This window comes from Mus caroli, chromosome 15 (assembly GCF_900094665.2).
Source record: "Mus caroli chromosome 15, CAROLI_EIJ_v1.1, whole genome shotgun sequence".
In the NCBI taxonomy this organism is placed as follows: domain Eukaryota; kingdom Metazoa; phylum Chordata; class Mammalia; order Rodentia; family Muridae; genus Mus; species Mus caroli.
In genome coordinates, this window is record NC_034584.1 from 55,384,433 (window position 1) to 55,396,519 (window position 12,087).

The following is a 12,087-nucleotide window of genomic DNA, read 5'->3' on the forward strand; positions in this document are numbered from 1 at the left end:
TGTAAGAAACCCTGATAAAGTCAAGTTGATTTTGTTCTTTATGGTTCTCTCCCATCACACCTTCTGTCAATATTTCCTGTAATTCTCTCCAACCCATTTTCAACTCCAAACTCCAAAATGACTTTGGAGTTAACATTTCATATCTCAACTCAAATCAAGTACTTTTCAGAAGTTTTTCAAAATTATCAGAAGGCCATGGGCTTGAGGGAGATCAGGAGAAGCTGAATAAGAAGCCGGAGCCAGGTACCAAAATGGAGCCATGGCCGAAACACAGGAAACTACAGCGAGTCCATGCCTGAGACTCTACCTTCCCAGTTCTGTGTTTTAAATTGAAAGTGGGGATTACTATTAAAAGATAACAATCATATCAAGCCATGAAGGAGTTTGTTATAGGACTGTCTTATGTCTTGAAGATTTAGGAGTCTGAGATTCAGGTTACTAGGACTGAAAAACTCAAAGCACTAAGGGCACCTAAGAATTATGCCCCATGTAGGTAGAACTTTGAATCTGCTACTGTAACACATGAGAAGTCTTGGAAAACAGATGTCAAAAACTCTCATTAAACTGCCAAATACTTTTCCTGTATTTCCTCTCCCATCAAAGCTGATTATCAAGATATACAGACCCAGGCTCTCACACATAAATATCTTGATAAGTTACTAGAAAATGCAGAAACATGTTTGACAGCTTAATGAGATTTAGGCGAAAGAAATTTCTGTATTTTAATGTTCTCCGGGCAATAGAAATAACTCATCAACATTTCTAAAGCTCATTCAGCTTGGCTACATTCAGTAAAATATTTTCATAAATTCTGAAGAACAAATACCTTTATTGGGCATTAAAGACATTGAAGTCTAATGTATTGGCCACTTTACCTCCTCTCACTCAGCTCAGTGTTTATGTGTCTGCCTCCAACTGACAATTCTACAGGGCCCCCATGCTCTGTGTCATGGCTCCGTACTCCATACAGATAATGTTTACTTCACACACAAGATTGAACTCATGGTATATTAACATGACATGTGGGTCATCGAGCCTCCACATGGCCAAGGGCCCCCCCTCCCATTGATGCCATATAAAGCTGTCTTCTGCTACATATCCAGCTGGAGCCATGAGTTGTCCCCCCATGTGTACTCTTTGCTTGGAGGTTTAGTCCCTGGAAGCTCTGGGGGGTCTGGTTGGCTGATATTGTTCCCAGAGGAATACTTTAGGTTTTAAAGAGAAAGATGTTTGTAAGTCATTTTCAGAGTGACACCATTGGCCTGTTTAGGAAGCTTGAAAAGTACAAAGAGCAGATAGCAATATAAATATGGTACATGTTTATGGTAAACCTCCTTATATATTTGGGAAATTGTTGCAATTACTAGACAAAGCAGGTACTGAAATGTTCTGTAAAGAGTTCAGGGTGAAGTAGGCTTTCATGTTCCTTAGCCTCTGAGCTTCTGAGGTGTGCTCTCTCAAGTGGATTTTACTAAACCCTATGACCTTCCTGGAACAATCCTGTTTGTTGGTAGCACATCTTGACAACTGAACATGATCCACAGTGAGATTTAGCAGTGGAATAATGATGGCGACATTGAAAGAAATGGGAAATACAAGAGACAACTTGTTTAGTTTGTCACTCACTAACATTTCAAGTTATCTTTGAGGGTGACAGTTGCCATAAAAAAATCAATCAAAAACAATTACAGATAATAATACACAATGCCAGACTTGTACACTGTACCATCTGTGTAGTAGACATCATAGCTTTAAGAAGTTGACACTTCTAATAGAGAAACAGAGCCTCCCAGAAGTCAAACAACAAATCCAAATACACAACTAATCATTGAATGAGTGACGACTTTAGAGGTGCCAAAGTTCACACTTTTGGCCTTTATAGGATGACTGAAAGGGAAATGGAGCATATGCATGGCTCTGCTCACACATCAGGGGCCCTTGTGATATTTGTGATATTGTGGGCAGTCAAAGGAACACTTCTCAGAAAATATGAGGCTTGAATGAAGACGTTAATGCATTCCTTTCAAGTACTGAGATGACCTTGTTTAGTTCATTTTCCCATAGAAAAATGAGGTGAAATATGGGGTAAATTATAGGTACCACTGTTAAAATTTATTATATAGCTCATATTCCACTAAGTCCTCCTGTTGTTTCAGCTCTTGGAGTACAGACCACTCAGTTCAACCAGGTAAGAAAACTATCCTGTGCATTTTATCCAGCTTTAAATTTACCCTGACCACACAAAATAAACTCTCATTCAGTGGAATGAAGCTATCAATAAAGACACAGGCAAAGCTGTCAACATAGTTGAGTTTAGAGACCTGGTCAGGGCCATAACACATAGGGACAATGCCTAGTTTTACTTATTTTATTCAGCCCAGAACTATGGGTAACAATATTCCCAGTGATGTTTGCTCAAGACGACGGATTGAAGCATTAGCTACAGGAATATGTAAAATGTAGCTTTCATGGAGAGATGGAATGCAGCACAATAGTGTGGATGGAAGCTTCCTGAAAGCATTGTGGGAAACATCCTTTGGGTATGATACTTACATGGAGAGATGATTTATTAGTCCTGAAAGAGTGTATGGGAGAGAGGAAGTGAGAGGTTATGAGAGAGTGACCCTCCTACTATGGTGGGTGGGAGAGTTCCTGCAAATGTATGTTAGCTTTGCTTTTTGGTGAAAGGCTTGGGATTTCCTGGGCCTGAACTGTGCAACATGGTAGCCACTGGCATGCCCATCAAGTGCTGAAAATATTATTAGTCTGACTTACAAAATTCTCTAAATGAAAAATTCAAATTCCTTTTAAAAAACTTAATGTAAATCAAAGAATAAAAATTGTCTCAATGGCTTCTGCCCAACTATATATCAGATTGCCATCAACAGTCATATATTGAATTGAATATAAGGTTATAAGTATTAAATTTTATTTTTGTGCTTGTGTTGCTCTTAGGTAAAGATATAAATTTGATGACTAGAAAGGTTTATTTATGACTTACTCGTGTATCTTTTGCTATAGTTTTGCTGAGCTTCAGCCTCATGAATGAATAAGACACACCCCAGTGGAGAAAGTGGACACTATGGCTTGCTGTGGAGGTGGGTGAATCTAGAAATTTAGATGGGGAGGCTCACGGGGTGTCAAAGCACATACTATAGTCCAGCTCTCTATCTTTGGGAAATTTCTTTGGAAGGTAGGGAAGTCAGCTGGTTACTGAAAGGGAGTCTGAGAACAACAGTCTTTTAAAAATAAACTGATAATTAAATCCAGGAAGGAGACAAATGATAATTTGAGCACACTGAGGCTTACGTTTTTTATATAGCAAACTGCTTCTTGAAAGTAGATCAAATTGATCTCTGCTTAAGCTTGTTGTCGTCAATCTCTTACACTTAGCTCATTAAAGATTTCTTCTTAACTTAATTGCATCTCTTGTTTATCATGAGAACACAAAGAAATTTCGCACAGGTCTCAGCCAGGCTTTGAAAGGCAATGTGGCAGAAATCCAAAGCACAAGAATGCTGAAAGCTCACTGACAGCAGGAGCTAACTATGTCTTTAGTTTTCTAAGTATTGTGCACCAAGCACAGGACCTAAAACATGATGAGGATACAATATTGATTTAAAGAGTCGCTAAGTAACCCAAAGAGCAAGTTCAATCAGTTGATCTTCAGAGGACTTTTCTCTTACAAACCTTGTGTGACACACTGCAGTGGATACTTGGTCTTTCACATCCAAAGGAGGACACCACCTAATATGATCACAAATAAAGCTTCCATCAGTGGGAGGCCCTGCAAGCCCACCGCTTAAAAGTTACATGTATCATGCCATTACACCTACAAAGAGTTAACTGTGGTAACCCATGTAAAATCAAGTCTCATTTTACAGATGAAGAAAGTGGTGTCAAGAGGCCAAAGAATCCACTGAAATATGGACAGTTGGCAAGCGTTAAAACTGAGATCTGAACTTAGACTGTCTGTCTCCAGAGACCATTCTCCAAGTCCTTAGGCCATAATTATATTTCAAACAGTGATATCTTTAAATTGAAATATATTACCCAATGTCTCCTGTGAGTCTTTGCTAGTTTTATGATCAAGTTTGCATATTTGCACATTACTTTCTTCTTGCTATGATGAAATGCCTGTGGGAAGGCAGGCTAAGGGAGGGGGGATTTACCTGTCTTACAGTCTGAGACACTACAGTTAGTCCTGATGGGGAACGGATGGGGGCAGGAGAGTCCAACTGCTTGCTTAAATCTAGATGCTTAAGAAGCAGGGAGATGTGAATGACAGTAATCCTGCCCCTGTCTCCTTTTCCCCATAAGTTTCCAAGCCCATGGAATGTTGCCACTCCTTTCTGAGCAACACTACATTCCCCAGCTAAACTTTTCCAGAAACACCCTCATGAATATATCCAAAAGTGTGTTCCTCTGATGCCTGAGGTCTGTGTTGATCCAATCATGATTCTAATAAATGTTAATTATGATAACAGATGACTAGATGACTCTGTATTATGAAAACAGAAAGCATGTCTTTTTCCTTGATGATCTATTTGTAATAAGGCCTCTGTATTGATTAGGATCAAAGTTTTGGACACTGTAATTTAATCATAGGAACGGAGATTACTTAGTGAAAGAGCACTAGCTAGAACCAAGTTTTATTCCCAGCCCCTGTACAGAGAACTAAAACCATCTGTAACCCCAGTCCTAGAGGATCCCATGCCCTCTGCAGGCACCAGGAATGCACTTGGTGCACACACAGACATGCGTGAGAACTGAAATACATATAAGATAAATAATAAAAATAAAAAATAATCAAATTATCCAATTTCTTTAACTATATTAAAAACAATTCAAGATATTGGCTTACACAATGGAGAGTGAGGCTGCTCTTTTGGATTATATTCTTGACTGCTGTGACCCTGCTATACACCAATATGTACAGGTGTAATATTTCTTTGGAAAATTGATAGGCATAAGAAAATAAAAGTACTAGTCTTTGATTTTACTTTTACTATACATTTTCTTGTTATATACCAATGTATTTCTTGCAACACTATGTATATGTAAATATGTATCTCCTATATAAACATATACATTTACATGTAAAATATATATTAAATATATCACTAAACATAATTCAATATGTGACAAATACATATGCATGCTACACATCACAACTTAAATATCAAACAAGAGGAATATTGGAACAAATTAGAATAATTCCAGATCATGGCACCTTATTAACTATGACCTGTACATGCATAAAGAAGTTACCATTGAGCTCAGAAAGCCACAATAAGACCCCCAAGGAAAATTAGAAAATCACTATATTTGAATTATCTCCTATATATAGTATATGTGAAGAGGTAAGATATGGCCAAAAATAGTGACTATCTATCTGCAAGTAATATTAGAAGTCTGTTCTCTGTAATTTCATGCTTTATAAGTTTCTACACTATAGACATATGTGATAACTTATACACATATATAAATGAGTAACTCTGATACGTAAATCACACAAAGACCCAACCATAAAACAGAGAACTTCAAACCAGTTTCACTTATGAATGTGAATAAAAAAATACACAGTAAAAGAACTGCAAACTAAATCTAAGAACACATCAAAAACATCAGTCACTATGATCAAGTAGGCTTTATCCCAGGGATGCAGGTGTGGTTCAATATGTGAAAATCCATCAACCTAATCCACTATCTAAGCAAATTCACAGAAAAAAAGTCACATGATCATCTCATTAGATGCTGAAAAAGACTGACAAAATCCAACACACCTTCATGTTAAAAGTCTTGGAGAGATCAGGAATTCATGGCACATATCTAAACATAATAAAACCAAAATACAGCAAACCAACAGCAAAAATTAAATTAAAAGAAGAGAAACTTGAAGCAATCCAACTAACATCAGGGACAAGACACCCTCTCCTGTGGGATGCCTGACTCGCCGGCAAGAAAGACACCACAATAGGATCCTTCTGCACACGTTTATTGGGAGAGCATTGACTGTGTAGGCAAAAGACCCCGAGCCCTGGGCCTCTCACTCTTATATACTATCAGTTCCCATCCACTCACAGCAGGCCACATCACCGCACCAGGTACGCAGCTTCAGCTAATCAGGGCAGCAGGGGCATATCTCCACCAAAATGGCTTCGTCAGTAACCTGGTACACCTGCGCAGCTCTCACGATGTTTGTGGTTTATACAAGGAAGTCAGGTGCAAGTCATACGACTTAGCTGCAGTCCCTGGCGCCTTTGGGACTGCCGCCATACCTGCTCCCCACACTCTCCCTATCTATTCAATATTGTATGTGAAATTATAGCTAGAGCAATTAGACAACAAAAGGAGATCAAGGAGATACAAGTTGGGAAGGAAGAAGTCAAGGTATCACTATTTGCGGATGATATAATAGTAAATATAAGCAACCTCCAATATTCTACCAGATAACTCCTACGGCTGATAAACAACTTCAGAAAAGTGGCTGGATATAAAATTAACTCAGATAAATAGCTTTCCTTTATACAAATGCCAAATATGCTGAGAAAGAAATTAGGGAAATAATACCCTTTACAATAGCTATAGATTATATAAAATATCTTGCTGCAAATGTAAACAAGCAAGAGAAAGATCTGTATGACAAGAACTTCAAATCCATGAAAAAAGAAATTGAAGAAAATGGAAAAAATCTCCCATGCTCATGAATTGGTTGGACTAACATAGTGAAAATGGTTATCTTTCCAAAAGCAATCTACAGATTCAATGNAATCCCCATCAAAATTCAAATATTATTCTTCACAGTCATGTGGAAAAGTAAAAACAAAAACAAAAACAAACAAACAAACAAACAACCCAGAATAGCCAAAACAAGTATCAACAATAAAAGAACTTGTGGGGAATCACCACCCTGACTTCAAACTGTACTACAGAGCAAGAATGATAAAAACTGCATTGTCTTGCTACAGGGATAGATTGGTCAATCAAATGGAATTGAATTGAAGTCACAGATATAAACTCACATAGCTATAGACATTTGATTTTTGACAAAGAAGACAAAAATCATAAAATGAAAAAGAGAAAACATCTTCAACAAATGATGCTAGTCCAACTGGTGGTCTGCATGTAGAAGAAAGCAAATTGATCCATATTTATCACCCTGTACAAAACTTAATTCTTAGTGGATCAAGGACCGCCACATAAAACCAGACACACTGAATCTAACAGAAGATAAAGTGGGAAAGAGTCTCAAACACATTGGCACAGGGGAAAGTTTCCTCAATAGAACTCCAATGGCTCAGGCTCTAAGATCAACAATTGGCAAATGGGACCTCATGAAACTGCAAAACTTCTAAAGCAAAGGACACTGTCAATAGAACAAAACAGCAATCTTCAGATTGAGAAAAGATCTTCACTAACCCTACATCTGATAGAAGGCTAACATCCAAAATATGCAAAGAACTCAAGAAGTTAGACTCCAAAAAATAAAAAATAAAATAAGCCAAGTAAACATTGGGGTACAGAGCTAAGCAGAGAATTCTCAAATGAAGACTCTTGAATGGCTGAGAAGCACCTAAAAATGTTCACCATCATTAGTCACCAGGGAAATGAAAATGCAAATGACCCTGAGATTCTACCTTATACCAATCTGAATGGCGAAGATCAAAAACTCAAGCTACAGCACATGCTGGCAAGGATGGTGAGAAAGAGGAACGCTACCCCATTCCTGGTAGGATTGCAAACTGGTACAACCACTCTAGAAATTAATCTGGTGGTTCCTCAAGAAATTAGAAATTCAGGTTCTACACTAAGACCCAACTATAGCACTCCTGGGCATATACCCAAATGATGCTCCACCATACCACAGGTACATGTGCTCTACTATTATGTGCATAGTAGCCTTATTTAAAATATCCAGAAACTGGAAACAATCCAGATGTCCCTCAACCAAAGAATGGATACAGAAAATGTAGTTCATTTACACAATGGAATCCTATTCGGCTATTAAAAATGAGGACATTATGACTTCTGCAGGCAAATGGATGGAACTAGAAAGTATCATCATAAGTGAGCAACTCAGAACCAAAAGGTCATGCATACTATGTACAAACTGGTAAGTGTATATTAGCTAAAATGTTCAAAATACCAACGATACAACCTATAGACTATAAGAAGTTTAATAAGAAAGAAGGCCCAAGTGAGGATGTTTCAACCCCACTTATAAGTGAGAACAAAATAATCAGGGGAGGCAGAGGGATGGAGGGACCATGGTGGGAGAGAAGAGAGGGATGGGAACGGGGACAGGATCAGGTATGGGGAGAGGGAGATATTAAAGAAGCCCAGAGTAACTCTCCCCATGCACAGTTCTATCCTCCTCCCATCAGGCTTCATCCTGATTCACATTTTTAATCTATACTCTTGCATTTATGTTACTTGTCTTTCATGGAGGTGTGGGGCAAGATGCATTATTATCTTGTTTGGGCTTTAGATCTCTCAATGCTGTGCTCTTGAGCCCAGAATAAATATGGGCTGAACCTGTGCATTTTCAGAGAAACCCATACTACACAATGGGAAATCTGCCAATCAAAATTCATAGCCAAATTCTTGTAGTAGAACAGATAGAAGGGAGGAGGGAAGCAGGAATGAAGGGGGTAGGGTAAATTAAAGAGGGAAGTGGAGCTACTCTGGTTCAGCCACATGTCCTTAGCAAGTTTTTCCATTTTTCCATCTATTGTCCTATTGAGATGACCCATAGCTGTAATAGGTGCTAGAATATGTCAAAAGTGTATCATTACATCGATGTTAGACAGCACATCCACCATAAAAGTGATCATTAGACTTCTCAGAGGAAGGACGAGACTAACCATAGACAAGCTACTCTTTAGTAGTTCAAGTAAGTCTGCTAAATAATGATACCAGAAATAATGAGTGAAACCACAAGGGCCTCATTGATCCATGCCATACCTGATTCTTCCATTGTCTGACATCTCCCTATCTCCTCCCCTTCTTGTCATGTCACTCCTTGACCCTCGGTTTCTACATCTAATTCACTGGGTTTTCTGTCAGACACTAGAATATTCTGATTTTTGCTTAACAAGGCCTTTGGGTGTACTGCTTCTCTCTCACTGGGGGTGTCCTTTTGATAACGGACTTTTTCCTTCTTCATGAAACTTTTCCTGGAGAATTTCAATTTTTATTTATTTTATTTTGAGACAGGGTATCACTGTGTAGTCTGTGCTGACAAGGAACTCATTGTATAAAATAGTCTAGCATGGAATTCACAGAGATTTGCCTGCTTCTCCCTCAAAAGTGGTGGAAAGTCAGAGCAGGCTGACATGGGGAGTGAAGTCATAATAAATGTCTAGAGATGAGATTTGGGTGTCAAGAGAGCTCATCTTACTTTCATGCATACCAATCAGCTAACAGTACCCATGATGTGGCCCTTAATCAATGAGCAGCTGGAAGGTGGAGCCCTCCACACTAAGCAATGTCTGCCATGGTATTGCCAAAGAAATCTCACTATAATCTATTTACCCATTTGCTTGCCTTCATACATGGGATTTTGTATGTCCTTTTCTCCATTCCCTACATTTATAAAGTGATATTCTTTTCTGGCAGTAGCTCTGGGGGAGCCTTCTTGGGGCAAGCAATGTATTTGGCTCCTCTTCTTTGCCTTTGGCTCTGTGGTGTTTCCACTAAGAATTGAGAGACAAATGAAGTGGAACTGTCTGACACGATTGGTGTTTACACAGCTAATGAGGAATAGGAGTATCAAGCTTTCCAAGAGGCAGATGATATCATCTGACACAGGACTCTCACTTCAGTGAGATATAGCTTTAGCGATGCACTTCTGACCTATGGGATTCACTGGAATGAAGGGAAACAAAATAAAGCTTCCTTCCCTTGTGTGTTTCAGGTCCTCCCCCATCCACCCAGGCAATATACCAGTTCTGGACTTCTCATTTTTATTTTAGACTTAAGCGACAAATAGTCAGATGGTACCTCATCACCATGCTCTTCCATCCTCTTAAAAATATAAATTGCTTGAGGGGGTAATATTATAATTTTAGAACAGAAAATACATGCCAGATGTCTCTTATATGAAGCTGTCCCACCTAAAAATATATGCCCTAGTCACTAGGATGTGTTCTAAATATTACTGCCAAGCCATAGGAATGATGGGTCTGAGCTCTCACTTATACTTAACTCCTGGTGTGTCGCTTTGTCTTGGTGTCTTGTATGCCTATCTCATTGATGTAAAGGAACTACCAATTAGATAACACTCCATTATTAGAGAACAAGGAGCAAGTCAGAGGAAGCAGGGTCTGCCTTCTTGCCCAGAAACAATATGAAGTCTGTCTGCTGAGGGTTGCTGGGCCTCCCTCATGTTTTGCTTTTGACGTTGGCCAGCTCACCCTATAAACATGTTCAAGGCTGCTGTGTTCAGTCTGCTTATTTAGATGATATTGTCCAGGGTAGGGAAAAAGAAAATTGAGCTGGACCCTGGAAATGACTACAAGAGAAAGAGAAGTGGAAAAAAAAAAAAAGGTAAAACAGAGAAAACAGGAAACAGGCTAGCAAGAAGAGCCAGAGTGCTCAAAGGCAGGAAGCAGATTTCTGAGTGCTCCAGAGTCCCCTGTGCTGTGTAGCTGGGGTGCTGGGATTGAAGCAGAACTACCATCAGTCCCCTCCTCCTGAGATCAGGGTTTGTGTAAACTGGACACATCTCCTCTTTTGAGAGGAGTAAATGATATTTACTCCTGTTCCTCTGCATGACTGGCCTCTCCACAAGCTTACAATCAAAATCTCAATGTCCTTTCTTATTCTTCAATTGAACAAGCTAAAGGGGCATGTGTGCAAACTCCCATCAGGCCCTGTTTGCATTCTCACCATTGATCTTATTTGTCATTGTGATAATTTTATTTATCATTATTACCGTTATTGTACTTATACTTCCTCCCTTATCACCACAGTCTGTGGGTACCATGAAAGTGGAACTCACTGCCTTTGTCACTACAGAGTTTATACACACAAGTCCTAGGATAGATGCCCAGCATCTATTTATTAACCCTGTCAATAATTGAAACAGTGGAAACTGCCTAATACAATATATATCTGGGAAAGAAAAGCATATGAAAAAAACTTTTTCCATGAATATTCATCCACTTAGAATGGGGATTTTTGAAAAACAACAATCAAATGTGAACTTAGTGTAATGGCAACTAATAAATGCTACATAAGGTGTGGGGATGTCATAAATGTTATGTCTATTACAATGGGTCGTTGGAAATGTTTTTAGTATCACAATTTTAATATCAAGAGATTAGAACTTTATAACTGTTACAGACAATACTCTTAACACATCCACGAAATGGGGGCATTCCATATGATAAGTTAAGGGAACTGTTGCAATTCCTGTACTGGCTGACCCGGGATGTCTTTCCATTCTTGTCTAAATATAAAGTTAACAGAGTTATCCTTATGCAATAACATTTCTTCTCATTTCTCAGTGAGGATAAGGGTTGTTTGCAAGTATCGCAGAAGAGGAAGTCATGCCTGAGCCAAGAGGAAATTTGGGGAGGAAATGTGATTGGGACATTATTATGAAGGGTGAGAGGGAGGAGGAAAGAGACAGAAGAGGAAAAATTAGAAGTTGGAAATGAAGTCACTTCAGTCTCTTGCTTTCCAGAGGAAGCAGGCTCTGACAGGATTCTGTGCACTGATGAATGATATGTGAACAGGGGCCCCCCAGCAAGGTGGGGCTCGTGGGGCTCAGGTCTGGGACCCTCTGCTTCTAACTCCTCATCTGGAAAATGAGAGCAGACTCAAACTTGCTTTTAAATGGCAATTGGTAGAAGAAATGATGTACAGATGCTCGCTCTAGTCTGCCTCCTAAGACTTAGCATTCGCAGGAGGAATTAGGAAAAGATTCCACTTACATACGGAAACTAAGAACACGTTATGAATTTGAATAATAGGTTTGGCATTAGAATCTCTCTTGATACCATCCCCTGAAACTATGACTTTGTGTGTGTGTGTGTGTGTGTGTGTGTGTGTGTGTGTGTGTGTGTGTGTGTGTGTGTG